General features: G+C 44.1%; 1 protein-coding gene across 8 annotated transcripts in view; it reads left to right on the forward strand.

The window, feature by feature from the left end:
• Positions 1-245: 245 nt before the first annotated feature.
• Positions 246-26,419, forward strand: part of ARPP21 (cAMP regulated phosphoprotein 21) — a 1,021,360-nt gene continuing 995,186 nt past the window's right edge. For 7 of the 8 annotated variants that reach the window (XR_013830175.1, XR_013830176.1, XR_013830177.1 and 4 more), the window contains exon 1: positions 246-824. The gene's annotated coding sequence lies outside the window, so the exon portion shown is untranslated. The remainder of the gene's footprint in view (positions 825-26,419) is intronic. The other variant, XR_013830181.1, reaches the window with a different exon arrangement.

Raw genomic sequence — 26,419 nt, forward strand, 5'->3', positions numbered from 1 at the left:
GTCAGTGAAATGCTTTTTTAAAAATACCAATTTAGGGCTTCCCTGGTGGCGCAGTGGGCTTCCCTGGTGGCGCAGTGGTTGAGAATCTGCCTGCCGATGCAGGGGATACGGGTTCGAGCCCTGGTCTGGGAAGATCCCACATGCTGTGGAGCAACTGGGCCCGTCAGCCACAACTACTGAGCCTGCGCGTCTGGAGCCTGTGCTTCGCAACAAGAGAGGCCGCGACAGTGAGAGGCCCACACACCGCGATGAAGAGTGGCTCCCGCTTGCCACAGCTAGAGAAAGCCCTCGCACAGAAACGAAGACCCAACACAGCCAAAAATAAATAAATAAATTAATTTAAAAAAATACCAATTTAGTGTTGAAAAATATTCATATATCCTGTCAGTGTTTCTAGAGATCTTCCCGAGTTGGAGGTTTGGAGACAATGTGTCTGGATAGATTTGGGGAACTGGGCTTTGTCTACCACTGCTGCTGTATCTGGAACCATATACAGAAGATAAGCTGGGAACATCTCTTGCTGGGTAAATCCAATTCTCACTTTATTAAAATGACACAGGGCATGACCCACAGGGTGTGTGCAGAGTGGTCCATGACCCTGTTACCACAGACTTCAGGGTCTGAGAACTAGGTTAAGTGCTTGCCTTCTCTGTGATTCTACGTTGTTATTTCCGTCTTATTCTTTCAGACGCGAGAGGGCTGAAGCAGGAAGGATGCCTGTGTATCACAGTAGCCCACAAATGGTACCTTCGAGATATGCCCCTCTTCATATTTCTGATGAAATGGATAGGGATAAGAGGACTCAGCAGTTGGGGATTTTGAAGGTGAGCATGTTTGATATTATGTATTTAGCGTTTATAACCATATTTCTAACTTAACCGAGACTGAATTGGATACAATTTTATATATTTCTGTAGGCAGAGGCACCTTCTTTTACTCTGCTGGACTTCCTGTTGTTGGCATATATTACAGAACATCCCATGATTTCTCAAATATTTACCATTAACCTATCGTTTATTATTATTTGGAAAGCCATCTGAGCATCTGTCTCCACTGAACTAGAATGCTTCTGCCACCATCTCAGAAGCACCAGTAATTGCCATGACACTTAGATGAGGTCATAGCTCTGTTGCCGTCTTTAAAAATACTATGTCTAAATAATTCCAACTTTCTAACCCCCACTGAAGTTCTCAATTTGATTATCCCCATTCAAAAACTCTCCCAGGGGAAATTGGGGTAGTTATCTCAATAAATTAGATCATCTTTCATTGTCTCAACTTCAAGTTGTATCAGTAACAACAAACCCCACTTAAAATTCAGACTGTACTTTTAACCTGACCGGGATGAAAATATCTGTTGTATTTGCCATATAAAGGTTCCACTTGCCCCCTGAACACCTGGTGTTTAGCATTTGTTCTTTCTAAGTCTCTGGAGAAATGGAGAGAGTGGAGATCTCTTACTTGAATGAGTAACTCAGGGGAAACCTTATGCCAGATAGAACTTGATAATAGACAATATTAAATGTCTTTAATTCTGTCTTGATAATTTCTAATTGAAAAATTGTGTTGGTTTTCTTCTTGAGATCAGGTTGGTTTCATCATATTTGTAAGAAATCACCATCAGGAGGTAGATCTTTCATTTTTTAAGGTGGCTAGATGGTGTTCCCCGCCCCCCCCCCCCCCCCCCCCCTCCGCTTGCCTGCCCTGTCCCAGGGCTAAGGACCTATAAGAGAGATTTTTACAAGGTCACTCAGGCCTGAGAAGCAGATGTTATTTTTAGCATAATCAAGTAGAGGAGGGGTGCTAACAGGGTGGTAATCCGCCCCCGCAGCATGAGCTTCTCTGGTTGGGCTCAGGTCTCATTCCCAAATAGTGGCCCCTTCCCTCTTCCTTCAGGGCACAAGGTGGAGCTTCTCCCTCTTTTAAGGCAGCAACATCAATGGGGACAGGTAGGGACTGTCCATCCATGTTGGAGACCAAAACCAAGAGAAGTGGGAAGAGAAAGGAGCACATAGTGCAGAGGGAAAGGGTGAGTCTACGAATGAGATCCTGTACCTGATAAGATGCTTTTGGCACCAAGGATAGCAACTCCCAAAAGATGAAGGAAGAAGGAAGCTTATTTCGTGGGGATGTGTTTGTGGTGTGTTTGTGACGTGTTCGTGATGGCGCCGGCTTCCTCAGTGTTTCTCGTGCCTTTCCCAATGCGCTGGCTTTGTCCTTAGACTGGTGGCCTGGTGGCTTCAGCAGCCCCAAGTCATCTAGACACCACAGCACCAGAGAAGGAGGACAGCCTTTTCTGTGCCTTTCTCTTTACACTGAGAAAACGTGTTTCTGAATCCCGAGGAGACTTACCTTATTCCTCTTTGGCTAGAGTTGAGTTAAATGCCGATTTCTTAGCTACTAGCCAATAAGGAGATGGAATTACCATGATCGGTTTAGACTAATTATTTGGAGTGAAGTGAATATTGGGGGATTAGTCACCATGACACTCAAGGTTCCATACCTGTGATGTCTCTTATTATCTCTTATATTTTATCTTATCAATTAGATAAATTGCACCTAGATATTTAAAACATTTAATAACTGGTATGTAATATAAAAATAAAAAATATAGTCCCTTTTATTTCTATAACTAAACACTATATACTATGTATAAGCTAAACCATATCAATATATACTGTATCTGTATATTTATATTACATATTATACATACCTATTATGTAGTATAGAATATATTGTATGTACCATATTGTTACTATTTTTAGGATGTATATATATATATACATATACACACACATATAATATAAACTAAACTTTATATAATCTAAAAGCTTCTTTCACCACATCAATATAATTTCCTAGTTTTTTGTTGGCTTTTTGAAATTGTTGGTCTGCTCTTTTGCTGATGTAACATTCAGTAGCTAGATGGTGTTCGGTCAGAGCCATGGTTTGACAAGTGCTTCAGACTTCTCCAACATCTTTCCCATTACATTGATAGCCACCGGGAGGCTGGGCTTCTTGTCAGAACCTGAGTGGGGCCCATACCTTTGCTCCATCTTAGCGCTGAGCTCTCTAATGGTCTCCAGGCTTGACTCCTCACCTTCCCGTCTCCTCTTCCCTGCAGTTAGTCATTTGGTACCTGGGTGCTGGCCCCATTGCAGGTGCTGCCTCTGGGGTAGGGGTCCAAGGGGACAGGCAGAGAGGAGGAGGCAGGAGTCCAGGATGGCAGGTGCGGAGCAAGTTGGCTCTTCCTGGTTGCAAGAGTTGGACCTGGATCTTTGGTTGGCCTTTTCATGGAGGGGAGGGAACTCCAAAGGACCGTGTGCCCTGCCCACACCAGTCACAGGAGGGTGGGCACTGTTGGGAAGGAGGCAGCTGGCCGTGGTGCTCTCCACAAAGTGGAACAAAGGCAGAGGGGGAGAGACAAGGAAGAGGGACATGGACAAAAATGAAAGAGGAGCTGTGACTGTTGATGGGCTGTTTGGGTGGGCTCCATCTGACCCGGGGAGAGTGTCTTGGTGGGAGGGGTGGGTGGGGCGAGGTTCCCCTGCCCAGAGGTCACTTGATGGGGCCCAGGGGACTCACCTGGCCACTTGCTGGGGTGTCTAGCAGAGTTCCCTCCAAGACTGGTTCACAATGTCAGAGATGGCTGCTCCCCACTGTGGATGGGTCGTCAACTAAAGCAGAGCTGCCCAAAGCTCACCTGGGGGCCCTGCTCTGACATCTGACCACTCCCATTGGCCCTGGCCCTTCTTCAGCCACAACCCGAGCCCAGTAGGGTTAGGTGTCTCTTCTAGGTGCATATAAATAGATCACCCCCAGCTTGGTTGAGTGGTCTCCATCTCCCACCCAAAGGCTTTTGAACCAGGAGTCACATTCTCAACTAATTAAAAAAGTAATAGGGCACTGCTGTGGATCTGTATCCAAAGTAGAAAAGCATTTTGATATTGCAGTCATGTGTGGTTTCTGAGATAAACCACATGTGTTAGAATTTACATTATTAATTAATCCTGCATATATGGCAATTGTACTGTTTATTGGCCAATATAGAGGTATTTAAATATCAGAAGAGCTTACAATGGTGTGTACCCACTGAATACGAGGTATTGATTACATTTCTCCCCATCCCTAAAAGGTGGCTTCTGGAGGCAGGTGTTGAATTATCTACCTTGAACCTGAATAAAATGTTATTGAGTATTTGGGGGCTATTTGGGTTTTTTTATGATGGAGGGAGGGGATAGGCCACCTCCTTACCCTTTATCAGAGTAGCCACTCGGCTTTCTCCGGTGTGGAAGGAAGAGTCCTTAACCTGACTGCTGACCAGAAAACTGACACCTCCTGAGGGTTCCACTCCCTTCTCCTCCCTGCTTGTCATTCTGTTACACTTTTTTTTTTGTTTTTAAGTAACATATCGCCTCTGCTCGGGAACTCAAAAGTAGAGTGAACTGTGAAAATACATCCTGTAATTTATGGTCAATGTGCTTTGAAGGTGAAAAACACCCTCTAGTCATACAACGTTACTGTAGCTTCTGTCTGTCCTTTTATCCACTGTTCCCCCTACTTGCTAGCTGACTTGAGCCACCTGCAAAAAGATCTGAAGAGGGAAGGAGAAATGAAGAAGCACACTGGAAAAATTCTTCATTTATTATTAACTTAAAACTCAAACTGACTTGCTTCCCCCAGGGCTGGAGACTACAATGGGAGCATGGAATTGGTCCAGTTAGCCTCAGACATTCGGAGAAAGAGATCAGTGTCATGGAAAAATCAGTGAACTGAGAGAGAAGAGCTGAATGCTCACTGTGGTCTTCTGAGTCCTTTAACTTCTCAGTGACTCAGTTCATATTTTGGACACCTTGTTCTCTCTCTTTGCTAGCTCCTACTTCTGGCCATTCTGTGGTTTTCGTTTCTACTTATCTCAAGGCTTCAGAATGTAACAGAAAATGCCTAGGACTGTGTATTGGTTAAAAACATCATCCCATAATTTTGTGTCTTAAAAGCCATGTTATTTAGTTGATAATTCTGTGAACTGTCCAGCTCCTCTGGCCTGGGCTGGCTCAGCTGGTCATGGCTGGCTCTCTCGTGCATCTGTTGTCACCTGGCAGGTCTGCTTGATAATCTACAGTGGGCTCCCTTGCGTGTCTAGTGATCGGCAGGCTGGCAGCCAGGGTCTGGATGCCTGTTGGCTGCGGTGCTCCCTGGGGTGCTTTGGTTCTCTTCCACATGACCTTTCATCCTCCAGCAGACTGTCTTGGACTGAATCACATGATGGTCTCTGGGTTCCAAGCTCAGCAGGTGGACAAGCCAGAATGCTCAAGCACTTTTCACACCTCTGATTATATCATCTTTGCTAATGTCCAGTTGGCCAAAGCAAATCACATGGCCAATTGAGATTCAAAGGGAGAAGAAATAGGTTTCATTTTTTGATGAGAGGGAAGGAATTTATGACCATTTTTGCAATCTATCACAGACTGTATTTTGAGACATCTGAAAAAAAATGATGACAGTGGCAGATAACAATTATGAGTGTTTACTATGGCCCAGACACTACACTAATCACTGAATTTACATGATCTCATGATACTTGACCTCATCAGTCCTGCATCTTTGGTGCTTCCCTGGTGGCGCAGTGGTTGAGAGTCCGCCTGCCGATGCAGGGGACACGGGTTTGTGCCCCAGTCCGGGAAGATCCCACATGCCACGGAGCGGCTAGGCCCGTGAGCCATGGCTGCCGAGCCTGCGCGTCCGGAGCCTGTGCTCCGCAACGGGAGAGGCCACAGCAGTGAGAGGCCCACGTACCGCAAAAAAAAAAAAGAAAGAAAGAAAGAAAGTAACTATATTAGAACGCTGCTTTGCTTTACATAGCAGATGTGGTACAGAAATATTTCTTGTAAATAGAAGTTTTTGTGGCTTGAATTATATTTTCAGCACAATAGGGGAGTTGGCTATTTCAAGGAACCCTGTCGTGAGTCTTTTTTGAAAGTAAAGAGTCCTTTTGTAACATCCCAGATCACCTCCTGGTTTAGCCGCTTGGCAGGTCAAAGTAAAGGGATTTGAAAATACAGATGATGTAGAAAGGGCTCCGACCTTGGACTTGAACTGCCCAAGATTCAAATCTTACTGGCTGTGTGATCTCAGGCAAATACTTTAATTTCCCTAAGCCCTACTTAAAAAAAATTTTTTTTATAAAATAAGGTTAATAGAGATCTACATCCGTTGGGCTATTGGGAGGATTACATGACAAGGGGAAAAAATATAAAGGGCCAGATAATTTACAGAAGTTCAATAAATGAGTACGATGTTTTCTTCCACATTATCAGATGTTAGATTTTGTGTAACTACATATCCTGTCATTTCCCACCATGGATAAGAACCTTTTGAAATATTTGTTTTCCAGTTTTGAAATTAGCTTGGCTTGGTTCCCTTTGTCTGTTCTTCCAAAGTCTTGACTTAAAGCTTTATAGCCATTTTCATTCCTTGATCAAATTCAAGAGGGTGGATGAGGAAATGAATTCATAGCTCTGTAGATAAAAAGAGCTTTACTAAACTAATTTAATAAATTCGCTGAGAATAAGTCAGGTGCTGCCTAACACAGTCTGCAACATTACCTTTTAACCTGATCCGCAGAGAACAGGAAAACAATTAGCAAACTGGGAAGCCATCTCAGAGTGTCTGTGGGCCACCAACCACAGGGTGGCCATTGGAGTGATTGCCACCAACTTCGGGGTCACTGGGTGGATGTGCAGTGTCAGCACAGAACCCTGACTTGGGATGGCCAATCTTCCAGGGCTGTGACAGCATGGCAAGGAATTTATAGCTGGTGAATTACAAAAGCAGCTCTAATTAGCCCCGAGAGGCAATAGTATAAGCACTACTGAGAACATTGCAGACTCATATTTGTTTCCTTCTCAGGATTTTATATGAGAACCTGGTAAAGAATGTTCTTTAACAATAGGAGCTGAGGGACCTTAGCCCTAATAGCCCTCCTGAGGATACAGCCTTCTTTATTTGCAATCCTGCAAAGATCAGTGGGATACTATTGTTAAGCCTTGAAATCGCCCCCCAATTTGCATTGTGGCTTAAATCAGAAGGGAGGAGCAGAGGGGAAGAATTTTTCCTTAACCCCTGCCCCCTCCCCACGCAGTAATAAACAGTAAATAATCTAGCACTCATAGGTTTCGTAATGTTTTTCGAAGGACTGGCACATTTTTAAAAGGAGTTTCAGGCACAAAGGGTTTTCTTGTTTGTTTGTTAGTTTGTTTTTAATAAAGAATAATAATGTCTCTCTGACACTCACAGGTTAAGGTACTGTTTCTGAAGTCAGGGTTGCTTTGGCCAGATGTTGTCACTGGTTCCCTTGGCCTGCTTTTTCTATGTCTCGGGGAAAAGGTACTCATAGATGAATCCTCTGGTTGACATTTGGGGGGTGGCTCAAAAAATTCCTCCCTCTTCCCTTGCTCCACTCAGGAAATATATAGGAGCCTTATATGGAACAGTCACTGTTCTAGGTGCTGAACACATAGCGGGGAACCCAGTAGGTTTGGATGTAAGATCACTCCTGGGTCTTCTCTGAAATCTGAGCCCTTCAGTGTTGTGGATTATGGCTAGAAATCCAGACAGGTAGTTGTAGGAATCTTTACAGGTAACAGTGGAGGTTCAGCCATATCCCCATGATTGTGCTTCCTGAATCAGGTGAAAGTTCAGGATGAGGCAGCTACAGGGAGGAATTAGGTGCTGTTTTCCTCATCTTGTAATACAGTCATAATGGATTTCAATTTGGGCAGTCCAAAAAGGATAGGAAAAAATAAATCATCATTTTCATGGCAGTTTGGTTCTGAACCAAACATGTTCGCCCATCCCTGATGGAGGCTGATGTGGAGAACCACCAGCCCACTTCATCCAGGAGATGGTCCAGCTTCACTGACCTTCTGTGGCCTACTTAGGAGCTTACTGAAGTACTGATTCCTGGGCCCCATCCAGGAACTTCTGAGTCATCGTATCCAGGGAAGGGGCTGAACTTCTGACTTTTTAATAAAAACTCCTCTGATGCAGTTTTTGGCTAAACATCTCAGGCAGGCGCATGTGGCTTATATGTTCCATATTGGATCCCTCCATCCTTCTGGCAAGAGCATCTCACTTCCTTTTGGAGAACCACTCTCCTCATTCTGTGGAGTAAAGAAGAGTATGATAGTTGGTCATATGCCCTTAGCTCATCCAGTCAGATGTGCTAAGAGTGAGGTAAGGATAGGAAAAATCTTTTGGAGCCCACTGATTCTGCAGTGGTACTCTGACCAGCTGGTGTTAACTTCTGTTGCCTAAATCCTCAGAGCTTCTCTGGTCCCAGCTTTTGTCCAAGTTCAGTCCTTCAGCCATGTCTTGTATTGTGAACCTTCACAAAGTCTTTAAATACATTTTTGAGGGCCTAAGTTAGCCAGAATTGTTCTGCTGGTATAACCAAAGAAGCAGGAAGGACATGAAATCTTGGCATGGAATTGGTGTTCTGGCTTTTGCTGGATGTCACATTTAGAAGGGAAATGAGGGTCTTTCCTCTGCATGGTCCACGAAGGGAAAGCCTACCCTGCCTTCCACCTCCACCCCAAGGGTAGTAATGTGCTGCTTCTCTCTCCTTCAGCTCAGGCAACTATGTTGAGAATATTTTTCTATGTATCTGTTTCTCCTTCTAAGCTCTGAGGACAAGAACTGTGTCTTACTTTTGTCTGTGGTTCCAGGGACTAGTGAAGCGCTTGGAATATAGAAAACTACATGTGTGGCTGTGAGATGGGATTATATTCTGAACCTCAGCAGTGATGCAGGAGCTGGGCCTTGTTTGGGACCCAGCCTTCATTGTGAGCCCCACCTAGGTGTTTGGGACCTGTTTATCTCTACCTTTACCCAGTCCTGTTCTTCCTAAGAAAAAATAATTAAGTTTAGCTGCCTCCAGTTGGGCCGTTATCCTTAGTTTTTAAAGTCCAGAGATCTTTTTTTTAAAAAATTTATTTATTTGGCTGTGCTGGGTCTTCATTGCAGCACACAGGGTTTTCATTGCCGCTGTGGGATCTTTAGTTGCGGCATGCAGGATCTTTAATTGTGGCATGTGAACTCCTAGTTGCGGCATGTGGGATCTAATTCCCTAACCAGAGATTGAACCTGGGCCCTCTGCATTGGGAGCTCAGAGTCTTAGCCACTGGACTACCAGGGAAGTCCCAAAAGTCCAGCGATCTTTCATTTGCTTAGGAATTTGTATGTTTCTTAGATTAATTTCTTATATCTGGGACCACATTTTATTTTCTGCTCCTCCTGAGTCTATTCTATGCAAATGGCATGATAGACAAAAGAAATGTATTTATCTCTAATCTCTCAAGGACCTCAAGAAATAAAAGTTTCCAGTTAGCATTCTTTCCTTGGCAGCCCCACTTTGTGATTAAAGAGCTTCATTGGCTTTGGAAAGTTTTAGAATTAAAACCGAGTGCTAACAGAGACCCAGGGGCAAGACCTCATGAATGGAGGCCAGAAAGGAAAGCAGGCAAAACAGATGGAGCCAATGAAAGCGGTGGGAGGAGGCCGCTGTTCTGGAGAGACAAGGGAGGACGAAAATAGCCCACTGAGACCATTTGCTCTCCCTCAAGTGGAGTCAGTGGCCAGTTCCACAGAGTTGGTGTCGTCTGAGAATCAGGAAATTCCAGGGGGCTTGTCTTTCTTCCTGCTTTGTGAAATGACACTGAATAAATCCAGGAATCTTGCTTTGTAACTCCTTTCTCTATAAACTCACTTCATGGCCTAGATGTGCACTGAAATATTGTATTGAAAGCAGCCATGTAGGTTATCAGAGGTCAGCTTAGTAGTATGGAGAGGTGGAATGTGACTGGCTAGATGTCAGGAGATGAACTTTGTCCCCTGTCTACCTATCTGGTTTATTTCATGCTGCACCACCACTCACCCCTCTGCTCCAGCTTATCGCTGCTCTGCGTTGTACTGGGCTCTCTCACATCCATGCCTTTGCACCATTACTCTCTCTGCCTAGAACATTCTTCTCCCCTGACTTAGGTTGGGTTTTCTAAAAGCAGAAGGGAAGACAGGCATTCGTATGATTTCTTAAGGGAGTGGCCTCCGGAGAAGGGAAGGGAAGAAAGAAGGGGAGGGGAGGGCAAGGAGATAAGCAAGAATGTGATCTCAGCTGATCCTACAGGGAGCTCTGAGTATGAGTTACATCACAGAGATTGTCCCAGTTTCAGGCAGGGTCCCTGGACCCCCATGACAGTCAGTCATTGCAGAGGGGATATCCCTGTATATGGGGTGTGTAACCTCCCAGGTGAGGTGCCTCCCCACGGCCAGGACCAACTGTCCTGAGAAGGGTGCAGGTGTGAACCATAGCAGTCGACACTCACAGCAGCTGGGAGCCCTGTCCTGGTAAAGGAGATCTTGGAGCGTCAACAGCATCCCCTCCACCCCCATTCTTCACCTTGTTAAGTTCTATTTACTGAATTTTCAAGACTTGGTTCTGGTCGTACATTCTTTGACCACTTCTTTCCTTTGTAGCAGGTTAGATGTCCCTTGTCTGTATTCAGTAGCCTCCTGGACTTACTAACTTCCATCTAATCTCACTGTATACTATTGGGCCTTCTCCATTCATCATCTCTTTGGTGATATGGGATTACCTTTCCCATCTCTATCTACCATGCTTACCACAGTATGTACAACATAATGGTGTTCCATAAAATTGTGTTGAGTGGATGAATGAAATCTTGGATCCTCCATTAGTTTACTGTATGATCAAGGTCATAACTTTTGTGAGTCTAAATCCCCACTGCTATAGGCAGGGAATAATACCTGTCCACTGGTGTCTTAGTGTTAAGAAGGTCAAGCCACCTAGCACAGTCTTAGCCATGAGGCATGGTTTGAAAACCAGATCTTGTTTTGTCTGGCTCACCCTAGTGCAAGAGTCCGCTTGACATAGGAAAATGGTGTCCCTCCCGCCCGTTCCCTTGGTCGGTAGATTGGACAGTTCCAACAACTCTGACTTATATCAGGCTGACCTCTATCAGTAACTCCTCCTCCTGAGCCTTTATGTTGCCTCCAGGAGCCACTCAGGACCTCTGCTCCGCGCTTCACACGACCGTCCTTAAAGATCGATTATTTCAGGGAGTGTTGCTGTCTCATCTGCTATTCTCACTTCTTGCTGACAGTTGCAGCCAAACCTTTGAAGTTCGAGTCTTGCTCGTCTCCTTCCTTCCTTGGTTGTCATTGGCTCTCGCTGTTAAACCCAGATGAGATGGAGAGTTGGATGCTCAAAGTTTGTTAAGTTCCCGGAAGAATGATCCTCAGGAAGGTCTTCTGAGGACGTTCATGGAATTTTGTCTCTGCTTTTTTAATCGTGCCGACTCAAAGGAGGACATTTCTGCTTAGAGGGCTCCCACACTCCCCTATTGTTCCTCAGTAAAATCTTGGTGATAAATGACATCATATCCATAATCAAGTTTTGGTTTTCCTGGATAACCTTATGATTATATTAGGGTGATGTAGAAACACCAGTGCACCAGGGATTGGAATACTTGCTCCCTATTTCAAGTGACCATTAATTAGCTGTGTGACCCTAGGCAACTTTATCTCTTTGTTCTGGAGGTGCTGCTGCAGCTCTCAACAGGTGAGAGGAGTGAAGACAGAGTGGACAGAATAAACACATACTGAAGGGCCCAGGTTAACAGGATATAGTTTTTATGAGGGGGATGAGGGAGAGAGAGTGATCAAGGACAACTCTCAGAGTCTGTAGGAACTCTAGCAAGTTGGATAGGGAACAGGAACCTGCAAAGAAAATAGAGGAGAAGCCAGGGAGATGGGAGGAAAATCAGGGGGTTGCGGAGGCCTGAGAGACCAGGTCATTCCAGGGGAGGGAAACGGTCTGCACCACTGCTGAGGTTTCTGGTAAGATGAGGATTAAAAATTGTCCTTGGGCTTTAGCAGCAAAGAGGTCACCTGATGATCACAGAGGCATTTTAAAGCCTGTGATGGGGGTGGAAGATGGAGTGGAGTGAATTGAGGAGTGAGTACGAGGGGGGCATATGGAGACTGCAAGGAGAGAGAACTTTCTGGAAAACTTTGGGTGTGAGGAGGTGGAGAGAGAGCTATAGCTGCAGGAAATGTGGAGTGGAAGGAAGATATTTTTAAGGCTGGGGAGACTTGAGCCTTTTTTAGTGATTGAGAGGAAAGGGTTGACTTCTTCAACATAGAAGAGAAATGGTTTAATTGATACCCTGAAAAGGCCAGGGAGGAAGTCCAGAATGCAGGAGGAGGGACTGACATTGGCAGAGAAGGACACTGCCTTGAATGTCACATCAGGGATATGCGTGTTGTTGTGGAAACCACACTCGAATTCACTGGGCCAGCTGCTATTTCTCCTTCCTTCACCCTCTACCACAATATCGGTCAGACACCTTTTCTCTAGACCTCAATTCTCAGCAGCCCCGACTCCACTTGTGTGTGTCCAAGGTGGGAAGGAGAATGTCCCAGGACCTCACAGGCACCTTCTTGGTCATTGGGACTAGCCTCCTTCCTGCCTCTGTTCACTCAGTGTCTGATCAGGCATGAGAGTCATGCCCAAGGTTCCCTATACACTCACCCCATCCAAGCATCCATTCTCACCTGACTTCCCAAGTTCACATCCTACCAACCCAAAGTCGACTCCCTCTCTCCTCCTCTCAGATGAACTGGACAAGCTGTAGCTGCAGGGTGTATGATGGTTACCTTTCCCCTGGTCTGCCTCATGCTCCTGTGTCTGGGTCCAGGATGAGTCAGCATTCTCTAGTGCTCTTGGCCAAATCCATTTTTCTTATAAATGAAGATACTGTCCCCATTTTCCTAGTTGACAGAGGGGCCTAATGAGTCCACTGGCCTCACCTGTGTGTGTTAAGTGGCTTGAGTGTCATTTAATCTAACTTCAAGATGTGTGACTAAATTCTAGATGTGCTAGTAAAATGCTGACCCTATTAAAAAAATCCAAGTATCACATTTAAACAAAATCCAGGAAGCAATGACTAGAAACACAAATTAACTGAGAGCTTTAATATGCTCCTATGTTTGTGCATAACTAGCTTTCTAAAGGCCTGAAGACAGAACCACAGACTTTTTTTTTTTTTACATCTTTATTGGAATATAATTGCTTTACAATGGTGTGTTAGTTTCTGCTCCATAACAAAGCGAATCAGCCATACATGTACACATGTTCCCATATCTCTTCCCTCTTGCGCCTCCCTCCCTCCCACCCTCCCTATCCCACCCCTCCAGGAGGTCACAAAGCACCGAGCTGATCTCCCTGTGCAGACTTTTTAAAAACAACAAGAAATTGCAAGTCAATAAACATCCTATTCCCATGCCCCCCTCTGCTCATCCAACCCGGTGATGACGAAACGCACACTGACATGAGCAATAAGAAAAATAACATTATCACAGGATCAATGTCTATTGCTGGCTTCATATATAAAGGACTTGGCTTCCTATTGATGTTTAATTTTTGTAAATGCCTCTGGAAATTTAAGTAGCAGTAGGAAAACATTATCCTGAGATAATGTTCGATTTCTCCCAACATAAGCTCTTAAACCCTGGATGTGTTCAGTTTTCAGTCTGGGACAAATTCTGGAGAACAAATTTCTTTGGAACAGACAGTGGTAGATTTATTTTAAATAGGCTGGCTTTGGTGCTCCGGGTCTAGGGGACAGGAGAGTAGAAGATGGTTGGAACAACAGCGGAACAGAAAGCCTGGCGGTCTGCTTGTTCCGTGGCTTGTTCTAAGGTACCCATCAGCAAAGTGGGAGACTCTTTCTCCTCCCTCCCTGTCCCACAGCTGATGCAGTGGCATGTGCCCAATTTGTGACTACTAGGGGACAAGTGAGGAGGCTCTGAAGGGTTCATCTGTCCATGTAGGATCCTGTGATGTCCTAGCATCCTGTTACCCCTTGCTGTACCTCAGCTGCTCTGGCATTGACTCAAATCCCTGGGGCTGTATACTGGGCACCTAGCTTGAATAACAAATCCACGCCTGCCAGCTCTACCCTAGGAAAAGCATTAGAATACTTTGAAGGGGAGGAATCATAGATATAAAAGCTGAAAGGGAGGTTCCTCAAGAGATCTAATCTAGGATTCCTCAGCCTTCAGGCAGGTAAGGTGTGAATGCCCCCATTCCTCGGAAGAAATTCTGAAGATCCAGCTAATTAGAATAGAGGGCAGGTAAGTGACTGTCATATACCCTTAGAGCAGTGTTTCTCAGACAGCTTGCACAGAATTGCCTGGTTCTTGTTAAAACACAGATCTCTGGACCCCACCCCCAGAGTCTCAGATTCTGTAAATCTGGGGTGGGGCCCAGGAATGTGCATTTCTAATAATTTTTTAGTTCCTGCTGATGCTCTTGGTCTTGGTCCGGAGGCCACTCTTTTTTTGTTTTTAAAATAAATTTATTTATTTATTTTTGGCTGCATTGGGTCTTTGTTGTTGGGTCTTTGTTGCTGCACACGTGGGCTTTCTCGTTGCAGTGAGCGGGGGCTATTCCTCGTTGCGGTGCACGGGCTTCTCATTGCAGTGGCTTCTCTTGCTGCAGAGCTTGGGCTCTAGGCATGCGGGCTTTAGTAGTTGTGGCTCGCGGGCTCTAGAGCTCAGGCTCCATAGCTGTGGCGCACGGGCTTAGTTGTTCCGCCGTATGTGGGATCTCCCCAGACCGGGGCTCAAACCCATGTCCCCTGCATTGGCAGGTGGATTCTCAACCCTTGCACCACCAGGGAAGTCCCCAGATGCCACGTTTTGAGAATCACTGGACTAAAGTCTCCTTTCTGTATTTCATGACCCAGAAGCTGGGCTGTCTTAAGCTAACACGTGAGTTGTTCTGTAACCTGTTGAGTCAAATAGGAGCATAAAATATCCATGTCCCCAAAGGAAGCTCATTCCTTCATCTGAGACTCTGCAGAGCCTTTGCCCGAGTAAGAGTAAGCTGTTTTCCTCACTGTGACTCTAAGGCCGGTTCCAACTACTCCAAAGCCACATGCTCTTGGAAAGACACAGGGATTCCTCAAGGTGTCCCAGCCTCTGACCTAGAATCTTTTAAGTTGAGAAGAACTGTCACCTTCCTGGGAATCTGAAATAGAAAGGCAAATTTGCGAAGGCCTTTCTGACTCTGAACAGCTGGATTCGCACTCGGCCATGGTGATCACTCAGTGCCATGCAGACATGACAGTGATAAATGATGCTGGATTCCACTAAAAAACCATCAAAGCTGCAGGGTGGAGACCCCAGTCACTGAGCCCAGTGCCCTCTGGCCCTTCCGGTCAAGGTTTGAAAAGCTGACAGGCGGCAAGGAGGTAGGGTGAGAGAGAGGCATCATGTGGGTGTGGCAGCTTCGCAGTTGTAGGGGTGGGGTGATCAGCAGGAGAGGAGGGAAGGGTAGACAGCAACCAGAGGGTTTTCTTCAGTCCCAAGAATTGTAGACCCTTACCTGACCTCCCTTCTTCCCTGACAGAAGAATTTCATGAGAAAGTCCACTTGCCTCGGAGTACAGTCCCAACCCCACCCCCACCTGAGTCAAAGCAGTGAGAACATTCGGCTCTTTGCAGGGTTATGTGTTCTGAATTTTCTACTTGCATTATGTTTCATATAAAGGTTAGAAAACAAAAATGCTGGAATTTTCAAGTCCTTGTCCTGCTTCTCTCTGTCAATTTCTAGTGTGCTGCCTTTATAAGCATTTCCCCCTTTTGTTTTAATTGCTTCCATCTTTTTCCTTTTGTATTCTTTCTTGCTGATTCTTCTTCTTTGTTCCTCTTTGAGGAATTCAGATTTCTGCTTCTCCAGTCACCTTTCTTTCCAGTCTTTGACTTTTAAGAGCAGACTGTGTAGGTGGTTATGAACACAAGGGCCAGTTCTGAGAGCCACTTCTCCCCCAGCAACTTGCATTTCAGGCAGAAGGAGCCCACGTCCACTTCTATTTTGCTTAATGTGTTACTGAAATGCAACATGTATACAGAAAAACGCACAAACCATATATTTCTCGCTGATGGATTTTTATAGACTGACCACACGGAGTGACCAGCACCCAGATCAAGAAACAGAACATGGCCGGCCCCAAAGCCCCTAGTGTCTCCCTTCAGTAATTTCCAGCCCTTCGGAATATCACTATCCTGATTTCTAACAGATTAACTTTGACTGTTTTTTAACTTTACATAAATGGAATCATTCAATGCATACTCTTTGATGCCTGGCTATTTTTCTCAATTTTGTGTTTGTGAAATCCACTGATGCTGTTACATGTAGTTTGTGCATTTTCCTTGTGCTCTCTCTCCTTTGCTCTCTCTGTGTAACGAACATATTACACTTGATTCATTTGACTATTGATGGACATTTGGGCTTTCCCAATTTGAAGCTGTTATGAATTTTGCAGCTATTCTCATTATTTACATGCTTTTCTGTGAACATACATCCTTTTTCTGTTGGATTTATGAGTGGAATTGCTATTTTATAAATTAGCATTTATTCAGCTTTAGAAGGTACTACTATATAGTTTTCTAAAGTTACTTTACCAATTTATACCTATACCCCCACCAGAAAAGTCCAAGAGTTGTAGTTGCCCCACATTCCTGTCAACATCTGGTATCTTTACTTTTATTCATTGTGATAGGTGTGTGATGATAAGGGATTGTGGATTTAATTTGCATTTCTTCGATAGCTGATAAAGTTGGGCGCCTTTTAATATGTTTACTGGTCGTATCAATACCCTTTTTGGTGAAGTACCTGTTAAGTATTTTGTCCATTGTAAAAATTTAGATTATTTGCCTTTTCTTATCGCTTTGCAGGAGTTCTTTATTATTGTGGATATGAATTCTTTGACAGATACTCTAGAGCAAATGTCTTCTCCCAGGCGTTGGCTTGCCTTCAACTCTTCTTCAAACCCATTGTTTTACGACTGCCAAACTCACACTTAAACTCCAGCTCAGATGTCACCTAATTGGTGACTTAGCCTCCATCCCCTTTCTCCTGGAGTTGTTGCCTATCCCTTGTCCTCCCACAGCTTCGGTCTAACGCTCTCTCATAGTAATTGTCGAATTAGTTACAGTGACCTCTCTTCAGAAAGACTGACCCAATGCCACTGAAACAAAAGACAGGGTTTTTAAGCACTGGGGTGAGCTAGTAGAAAAGTACTGCAGGACTTTATGGGGAAGGTAGGTCAATGTGATTAGCCCGTCTCTGTCTGCTAATTGGTGTTTATCAAAGTTAGGCTTCTACCCTCCCACAGAGACTGGGAGATGACTGTAATCATCTCTCTTGATGGTTATATTTCAAAGGGATGGCTCCACAGTCCTTGAGAAAACTCAAGATTCTTGGGTTGTAATTGGCTGGGAGAAGATTTACATCTCAAAAGGACAGAGAAAGAATTTGCAATCTTCTAAACTAAGGAATAAAAAAGTAAAGTAAGTCATGTTCTGAGAAAAGGGAGGTCAGGAGCCTATAGTTAGGAAGAAGCCCATCTGAAGTTTAGTCAAGCTGAGGGGAATGTTAAGGCCATCTTGGTCACCCTCACTCCAATTTAAATACCATAATTTAAATTTGGTTTTAACATTCTACCCCTCTGTTCTAAAGCCTTCCATGGCTCCATACCAAAGGAGCTGTAAACTCAGGTGTGCATGGAAGAGTCTCCATGCTCTTATCCCAACCTCCCCTGAGTCTTACTCCTGCCATACTGGAGATGGAGTCACCATGAGCATTCTGAAAATGGTCACAGGAAGTGAGGTTGAGGGAGATGAACTTCAAAGCATCACAGGATGTAAGTGGCTAACCCAGTGGTGATTTGAATCATGGGCCGGGTGAGGGTAGAGCAGGAGAAACAAGACCAGGTAATGTCCCAAGTCGTTGGACTACCAGCCAAGTGTGTTTCTGGGAAACGGGCATTTTGTCTCAGGCAGTGCTCTGAGAGAGTGACCTGCTCAGACTTCTCAGCTGGGCCCCAGCTGCCCTTCAAGGGCTTTCTGGTAGTCATATCATTTCAGGGTTAGTTTAACAAAATTCAGAGATTTTTCCTTACGTGGAAACCATCTGTGCTCCATCAAGGTCAAGGTCATGGGCCAATGGGCCAATCATGTTTTGTGCCCATCCTCTGAAGGTCAGCGAGATGGATGTGGTCCCCTTAATGTCTCCTGAATGACAAGGACAACCTAAGATTTTCTACCTTCCTGCTCCACTGAACACACAGAACTCAATTGAAAGCCCACAACACATTTAAGTGTCTGAAATTAAATCTGAAGTCGAAGCAGCAGCATCTTATTACTTTTAATCAGTGCAGTGCATGAAAGCCCCTTTGGAGAAATCGTTATTTTACCTCTACACACAGAAGGCAGAACTGCACCCTGCTTCCTCTGGTCCCTGGAAGATGACAAGGACTCTTCACTCTGCCTGTCCATCAGACTTCAGCTTCTGCTGTGTCCAGGGCTTGGGTCAGATTTGATCCTTAGAGCTGCTTCTTTTGAGTCCCACTTTGCATGGCTTTCAGCTGTACTTTTCTTAATATAGGGACAAGAGGCTGAGGGATTAGTAACTATAGTTACCATTTATTAAGCACTTTCTTTATCAGTGTTAGTAGCAAACAATCAAAACTGGTTTGATCAGGGGGTAATTTATTAAAGGATATTGGGTTGTGCACAGAATCTCCAGCAAAGCTAAAGAACAGGGTTGGAAGCTGTACAGCCAGGAACAATGCTCAACATCTCACTGCAGAATTGGAGGTAGTAGGGACACCACAACTGCCACCCCGGGCACAGCAGCACAGCTTGAACTGCTAATGCTGAACGCTGGAAGCCATGTCTAATTTTCCCTGCAACAGCCATGAACGGTAAGTAGTATTATCTTCATTTTACAGATGAGGTCACAGAAGTTCAGAGATGTTAGGTAGCTTATTCCCAAAGTTAGCTACAAATTCTCAACTGTGAGTTCAGTGAGGATGGGGATTATGTTGATTTTGCTCACTGTTTAGTGTAAGCTCCAGTGCCAGTTCAGTAGGTACTAAATAAACTTATGGAATGAATACACGGGGGAAATGATGGAGAGATGCATGGTTATCGTGTTTGTTTTAGTCCCACTTTAACACGACTTGTCCTCTTCTACCTTCCTTTGGGACCATATCCCATGTTTCTGGCCAGAGGGTTGGGTAAATGACTCAGGGTCAGGCAGTCATAATATCCTCCTGGCCCTGGTGTTTGGTCCCAAAGTTTGAAGGATGTGAGTCTGAGCAGATGGCCCAGCACATGGAGCAAGACTGATTGTGATATGAAAGAACTGAGCCAACATACAGAGAGGAGCGAAGACAGGATTTCTGATTCAGTTTTCCTGCATATTACTAATATTGGCTGTTTTATAAATAAGCACTATCACTCCAGTCCAGAAAGGCAGATTGAAAATGGTGACTTCTCTCAAAAAAGGGGTTTTATTTTGGATGCCAACTCCAGTGCCCCATTAGATGGATACGTTTCAAGAAGTATTCTGGGTTAAAATGGATGTCTTCTCAATCCTTCTTCCTTTCTCTTTGGCAAGCCCCCATGTGTCTTAACTTACCTATAGTTGAATGGAGTCTCTTTTACAGGCAGTTTTTCCATCTCCAAGCCCATGCTTAGTGAATATCTCTGAGATATGTTTGTTGGGACAACTGTTGGGCAAAGGATGTTACGGGGGCAAGAGAAAAGCAAACTTCAAGGTGGACAATGCAGGTTCTGGTGGCCATAGTATGTTTCAGGCTGAGCACCTTTGAGAACCCTTCTACTGGAGGAGTCTGTTGTGTAGCGCGCTCATGTGGTCAGGTACAGAGCACTCCTTCAGGCTAGCTCTAGTAATGGGACTGTTGTGAAGTTGTCAGTGCACTCGTTGCATTGACATTGCATCGTCCAGACCTCTTGCAGGAGCACAGCTGCAGCATGGGGCTCTGTGGATCCTGGGGTGTAATTTAAGAATTAGATGTTTGCTCTATCCTAGTAGCTTTAGCCTCAGGCCATCTTGGCCCATCCTGTAGTACCAGGGCTCCTTCATTATCAGGGCTCAGTTATCCTTTTGTTTCTATTCCAGCTCCAGTGCTGACGGCATGACCCTCTCCCTCATTACTTCCATGGACCACCGGCTGGTCCACAGATTAGACATCCCCATCGGGTGTCGTAGCCTTGCTTATCTCTATACTTGATGGATAGAGCTGCTGGCCCTTCAGTCCTTCCCTATCCACCACTGCACCCAGCTCCCTACCCAACCCTCTCATCTCCAAAGCTCTGATGAATCAGTTTTCATTTCCCAGGCCGAGTATATTCCCACATTTGGCTGAAGACTTTCTACCTTCCCGGAATGCCCAGTCTCTGTACCTTTGTTGTCCTCCCAGGGCTCCTGGCCTTTCTTTCTTTCTGCATCATAAGGAAAGCAGCCTGCTGCTGCTCTGCCCCATTGCTGCTTGCCTTACTAATTTTGCTTTTCAAAATGAGGCTTAATTGTAACTTTTATTGACAGACTTACCTTATGCCATAGGAACCCCTCTTGAATCAATTAAAATCAATTAATCACACAGTGATTAACTTTAATTGTGGGATGTTTCCTACACTCAGCAAATAACCATTCACATATGCTTCAATTAATATTTTTACCCCCCTTTGTTGACAAATGAGCTATTGTACTTAAAATTAATTAAATGTTAGCGTGGTCCCAATTAACATTGCATTAGCCGAAAAAATGCCTTGATTGTCAATCCTGAGCAAAATGTGTGACAATCTACCACTTAACATAATGCAGTATATGTTAGTTAGACACACGGAGGCCTAACCTTTTTCCAAATATAGTGAATGATCTGGTCAAAACATGAGGCCACATTTAAAGCCATTGAAAATCTTGGGATTTTTTTTTACTCTGACTTGAGATAAACAGGGAAAATAAAACTGTGTCCACCTAGAAATAGTTGCCTATCTTTTTCCGTCTGTGTTTTGCTAAACCAAGATTTAATGTCTCTAGATGATCAGTGCTTTATATATAGGGCCTTTTTATTTTACTCAATATTTTGTATTATTTTTGTCTCTTTTATTTCTAAAGTGTCTCATTCCTCTCTATCTTAAATGTTTCTTTACCGAAACACTCTTTATTGTGCCATAAATTCCAAACTGCATTTTTCACTCAACCTTCTGTTTTTGAGACTCTTCTAAGTAGGTTATGTGGGTCTATTTTATATGCAAACATTGTTTATCCATGCCCACATTGATAAGCATTCAAATTGTTTCCAACTCTTTGCTTTTATAAGCAGCGTTGGGATGAGTATCTTTGTGTTTCTGAATTTGGGTATGTTGGGGTCCAGGGCAGACCACCCCAAAATGTACCTTAATGACATATTGATTATTTTGAATTAAAGTTACTTAAGAAACAGCAGGGCTTCCCTGGTGGCGCAGTGGTTGAGAGTCCGCCTGCCAATGCAGGGGGCACGGGTTCGTGCCCCAGTCCAGAAGATCCCACATGCCGCGGAGCAGCTGGGCCTATGAGCCATGGCCGCTGAGCCTGCGCGTCCGGAGCCTGTGCTCCGTGACGGGAGAGGCCACAACAGTGAGAGGCCCGCGTACCACAAAAAAAAAGAAAAGAAAAAAAAAGAAACAGCAAATACAAGAAGAACACTCTGACCCTCCTTTCTGTCTCCCTGGAAGCAGGAAATAAATCTCTCATGTGAAAGGTTCATTCCCTGCATCTGGAGGTAGAAGGGCACCCTTATTGCCCAAGACAGAAATCAGGGCTGAGAAGCCTATAGAAACAAACCTTGTTACTTCTTTAATTTACTTCCCCAAGCCCAACTCTGTTTGGATTCTTCACTAATTGGCCACCCCAAACCTAAGCTTCTTTGTGCTGTGAATTCCTCACAAATTTATTGTTTCTTTGCTTAAAAAGTATAAAAGCTGCTTGCTTTGGCCACCTCTTAGGTCTCATTTCTATGGGACCTCCATGCACATGAATTAGAATTTGTTTCTTTTTCTCCTGTTAATCTGTCTTGTGTCATTTTATTGTTAAACCAGCCACATGGAACTCAAGAGGGGTAGAGAGGGAAAATACTCCCTCCCCAACAGGTACCTGTCTGAGATATATTCCTAGGGAAGCAACAATCATTGGGTCATAGGGCGAGTGCAAACTGCACTCTGGATTTGATCACATTTTGCGCAGGAGGAAATGGAGATCTGGAGAGGTTAAGCAAATTTTCAAGGTCAGGTCTGTGACTAGGCTTGATTTCAGATCTTCTGACTCTTAGTGGATCTTCTGCATCTTAGTGGATCTTCTGAATCTTAGTGAAATATTTATTTCACAATATGCTACCATCTCAATTGCCCTGAATTCCCTGGAATTTTCAAAGCAAAATTTCTCTAATATGATAGTTTCATTGTGTTATAGTTTGGAATATATTATTAGGGTCAACATTCTATATACAAATTATGGCTGACACAGAGACGTATGCAACTATTATCAGGCAATGGCATTGGGAATTTAGGTCTAAACTGTTCTCTTCAAAAACTGCTTTTAGGGAATTCCCTGGTGGTCCAGTGGTTAGGACTCTGCGCTTTCACTGCAGAGGGTGCGGGTTCAATCTCTGGTCAGGGAACTAAGGTCCCCACAAGCCATGCAGAGCTGCCAAAAAAAAAAAAAAAAGAAAAGAAAAAAATAACAAATTTAAAAAAACCCTGCTTTCGCTATTGGGCAAAGGCCTATAAAACCAGTCAAATATTTTAGAATAGGTGATAGAGATATAATAATTATCCATGTGAGATTTCAAAGTTCTTCTCACACTAGGGGGCAAAACACTGCTTCCACGATAAACACACACACACAAACGTAAATCCCACATTTATCTTTACAAGTAAGCTTGCCCTGAAGGGTGTACATATGTATGTCTCTGAGAGATATAAAGTGATATAAATCTAAGCTTTTAAGTTGCCTTTGGAGCTTTATAGTTCCTTTGTGTGTTTGGAGTAGGTTTGACTGCTCAAATGCCATCCCTAGATATATTATTTGCCTCCCTGTTTCCTCTGCCTCCGTTCACATTAATTTCTTAAGGGTTAATTGAGCAACTGCTGAATCCAAGAACAATATACATTCCTTGTCCTTATAACACAAGGCAGAGGGAAATAAGTAACAATTCTGAGTGCTGAGCCAAGGCTTGTGGGTGACCCGAGGAAGGAGCCATTGAATCAGTCAGTGAGTGGTGAGCAGGAAGGTGAGATCTGAGCTGGACTTGAACAGATGTGTAGGAGGTGGTCAGGTGGAGGAGGAAGGCAGGATCCTAAGTACAGGAGAGAGCAGAGTGCTTCACCTGCCTCCTGTACTCATGCCCCCGCCCCCTGCTCTTCCTGCCCCTACAGTAGCCATGTTCAGAAATAATCCAGCATCCCTGAGGGAAGAGGAACAAATGTTCTACATTGCACCATGCTAAGCATCCCCCTCCAGTCCTTGTGCCTGTGAAATGCATTTCACGCCTCATCTGTTCCTTAAATGAGATGTGAAAGCAGTTTACACCTCGTTTACATTTGTGCTGTTTTACCAAACAGCATAGATACAGCTCCATCCAAAGTAATGAAATGAGGTCAGGCACCCTTTCTCTCCTTGGATTGAATCCACCCAACTCTTCATATCCTCCCAGGCATCTACTAAGTGTTGGGAGAGAAAGTGCAAGGCTTGGTGGAGAGGTGTAGGGAGCAACAGCAACAGGTATTCAGATCCTTTTTGAGGGAAATGGCCTTCCTTTCAAGCCAATAGTACTTTACTGAGTATAATTTGCTTAAGTGAAATGCAGAAATCATAGGTGTATACTTTGAAGAATTTTACTTTTGCATATACCTGTGTAACCAACAGCCAGATGAAGATAGAGAATGTTTCTCTCACTCCTGAACATTTTCTCATGCCCCATTCCAGTCAAAAGCCTCCTCCTCAAAGATAACTGCTATTCTGACGTTAATTGCCACCATGGATATACTGTAATTATTCTACAGCTTAATATACTTGAAAGCATATAGCGTGTACTGACTTCTGCTCAGATAATGTCTGTGAGATTCATGTGTGTTGTTGTAGTGGTAACCCATTTCTTTAAGTTGTTGGATAGTGTTCCACTGTATGACTAAGATGCAGTTTAGCCACCATCTTGGGTTGTGGTGGTGTGCGCAGCACTTCTCCACACAGGCACCAAGGTGTGTCCCCGCAGCAGTTCTGCACCGGAAAAGCGAATCCGACCTGTCAGGTGCAAGGCCTCTGCACACAGCCCCCTACAGGCAAGTGAAACTAGACTAAGCACAAAAGAAGAAAAACAATGCACCGAAGCTCCCGGGGCGGCTAGGCCAACCACTGAGGCAGAGCTGTGGAGCTCCAATTCCAAGTTGGCCACCATCCAAGGGCCAGAAACTTGATTCCTTTCTGACTTGCCCATACTCCAGCTATGGGGCTGAGAGGGTATTGGTGCTCCAGCTGGGTGTCAGGCCTGAGCCTCTGAGACGGGAGCACCAGTACAAGACATTGGACCACCAGAGACTTCCGGGCCTCACGTAATATTAATCACCGAGCGCTCTCCCAGAGATCTCCATCTCGATGCTAAGACCAAGCTGCACTCAACGACCAGCAAGCTCCAGCGCTGGACACCCCATGCCAAGCAACTAGCAAGATAGGAACACAACCCCACCCATTAGCAGAGAGGCTGCCTAAAATCATAATAAGGTCACAGACACCCCAAAACACACCACCGGACGTAGTCCTGCCCACCAGAAAGACAAGATCCAGCCTCATCCACCAGAAAACAGGCACGAGTCTCCTCCACCAGGAAGCCTACACAACCCACTGAACCAACCTTACCCACTGGGGGCAGACATCAAAAAAAACCAGGAACTACGAACCTGCAGCCTGCGAAAAGCAGACCCCAGGCACAGTAAGTTACGCAAAATGAGAAGACAGAGAAATACTCAGCAGATGGAGGAGCAAGGTAAAAACCCACCAGACTAAACAAATGAAGAGGAAGTAGGCAGTCTACCTGAAAAAGAACTCAGAGTAATGATAGTAAAGATGATCCAAAATCTTGGAAATAGAATGGAGAAAATACAAGAAATGTTTAACAAGGACCTAGAAGACCTAAGAGCAAACGAACAATGATGAACAACACAATAAATGAGATTAAAAATTCTCTAGAAGGAATAAATAGCAAAATAACTGAGGCAGAAGAATGGATAAGTGACCTGGAAGATAAAATAGTGCACAGCAGAATAAAGAAAAAAGAATGAAAAGAATTGAGGACAATCTCACAGACCTCTGGGACATTATTCAATGCACCAACATTTGAATTACAGGGGTCCCAGAAGAAGAAGAGAAAAAGAAAGGGACTGAGAAAATATTTGAGGAGATTATAGTTGAAAACTTCCCTAATATGGGAAAGGAAGTAGTCAGTCAAGTCCAGGAAGCGCAGAGAGTCCCATACAGGATAAACCCAAGGAGAAACACGCCAAGACACATATTAATCAAACTATCAAAAATTAAATACAAAGAAAAAATATTAAAAGCAGCAAGAGAAAAATAACATACAAGGGAATCTGCATAGGTTAACACGTGATCTTTCAGCAGAAACACTACAAGCCAAAAGGGAGTGACAGAACATATTTAAAGTGATGAAAGGGAAAAACCTACAACCAGGATTACTCTACCCAGCAAGGATCTCATTCAGATTTGACGGAGAAATTAAAACCTTTAGAGACAAGCAAAAGCTAGAATTCAACACCACCAAGCCAGCTTTACAAGACATGCTAAAGGAACTTCACTAGGCAAGAAACACAAGAGAAGGAAAAGACCTACAATAAAAAACCCAAAACAATTAAGAAAATGGTAATAGGTACATACATATCGATAATTACCTTAAATGTAAATGAATTACATACTCCAACCAAAAGACATAGACTGGCTGAATGGATACAAAAACAAGACCCGTATGTATTCTGTCTACAAGAGACCCACTTCAGACCTAGGGACACATACAGACTGAAAGTGAGGGGATGGAAAAAGATATCCCATGCAAATGGAAATCAAAAGAAAGCCGGAGTAGCAATTCTCATGTCAGTCAAAATAGACTTTAAAATGAAGACTATTACAAGAGACAAAGAAGGACACTACATAATGATCAAGGGATCAATCCAAGAAGAAGATATAACAATTGTACATATTTATGCACCCAACATAGCAGCACCTCAATACATAAGGCAAATACTAACAGCCATAAAAGGGGAAATCGACAGTAACACAATCATAGTAGGGGACTTTAACACCCCACTTTCACCCATGGACAGATCATCAAAAATGAAAATAAATAAGGAAACACAAGCTTTAAATGACATATTAAACAAGATGGACTTAATTGATATTTATAGGCCATTCCATCCAAAAAC

The sequence above is a fragment of the Stenella coeruleoalba genome, assembly GCF_951394435.1.
Source record: "Stenella coeruleoalba genome assembly, chromosome: 10".
Taxonomy (NCBI): domain Eukaryota; kingdom Metazoa; phylum Chordata; class Mammalia; order Artiodactyla; family Delphinidae; genus Stenella; species Stenella coeruleoalba.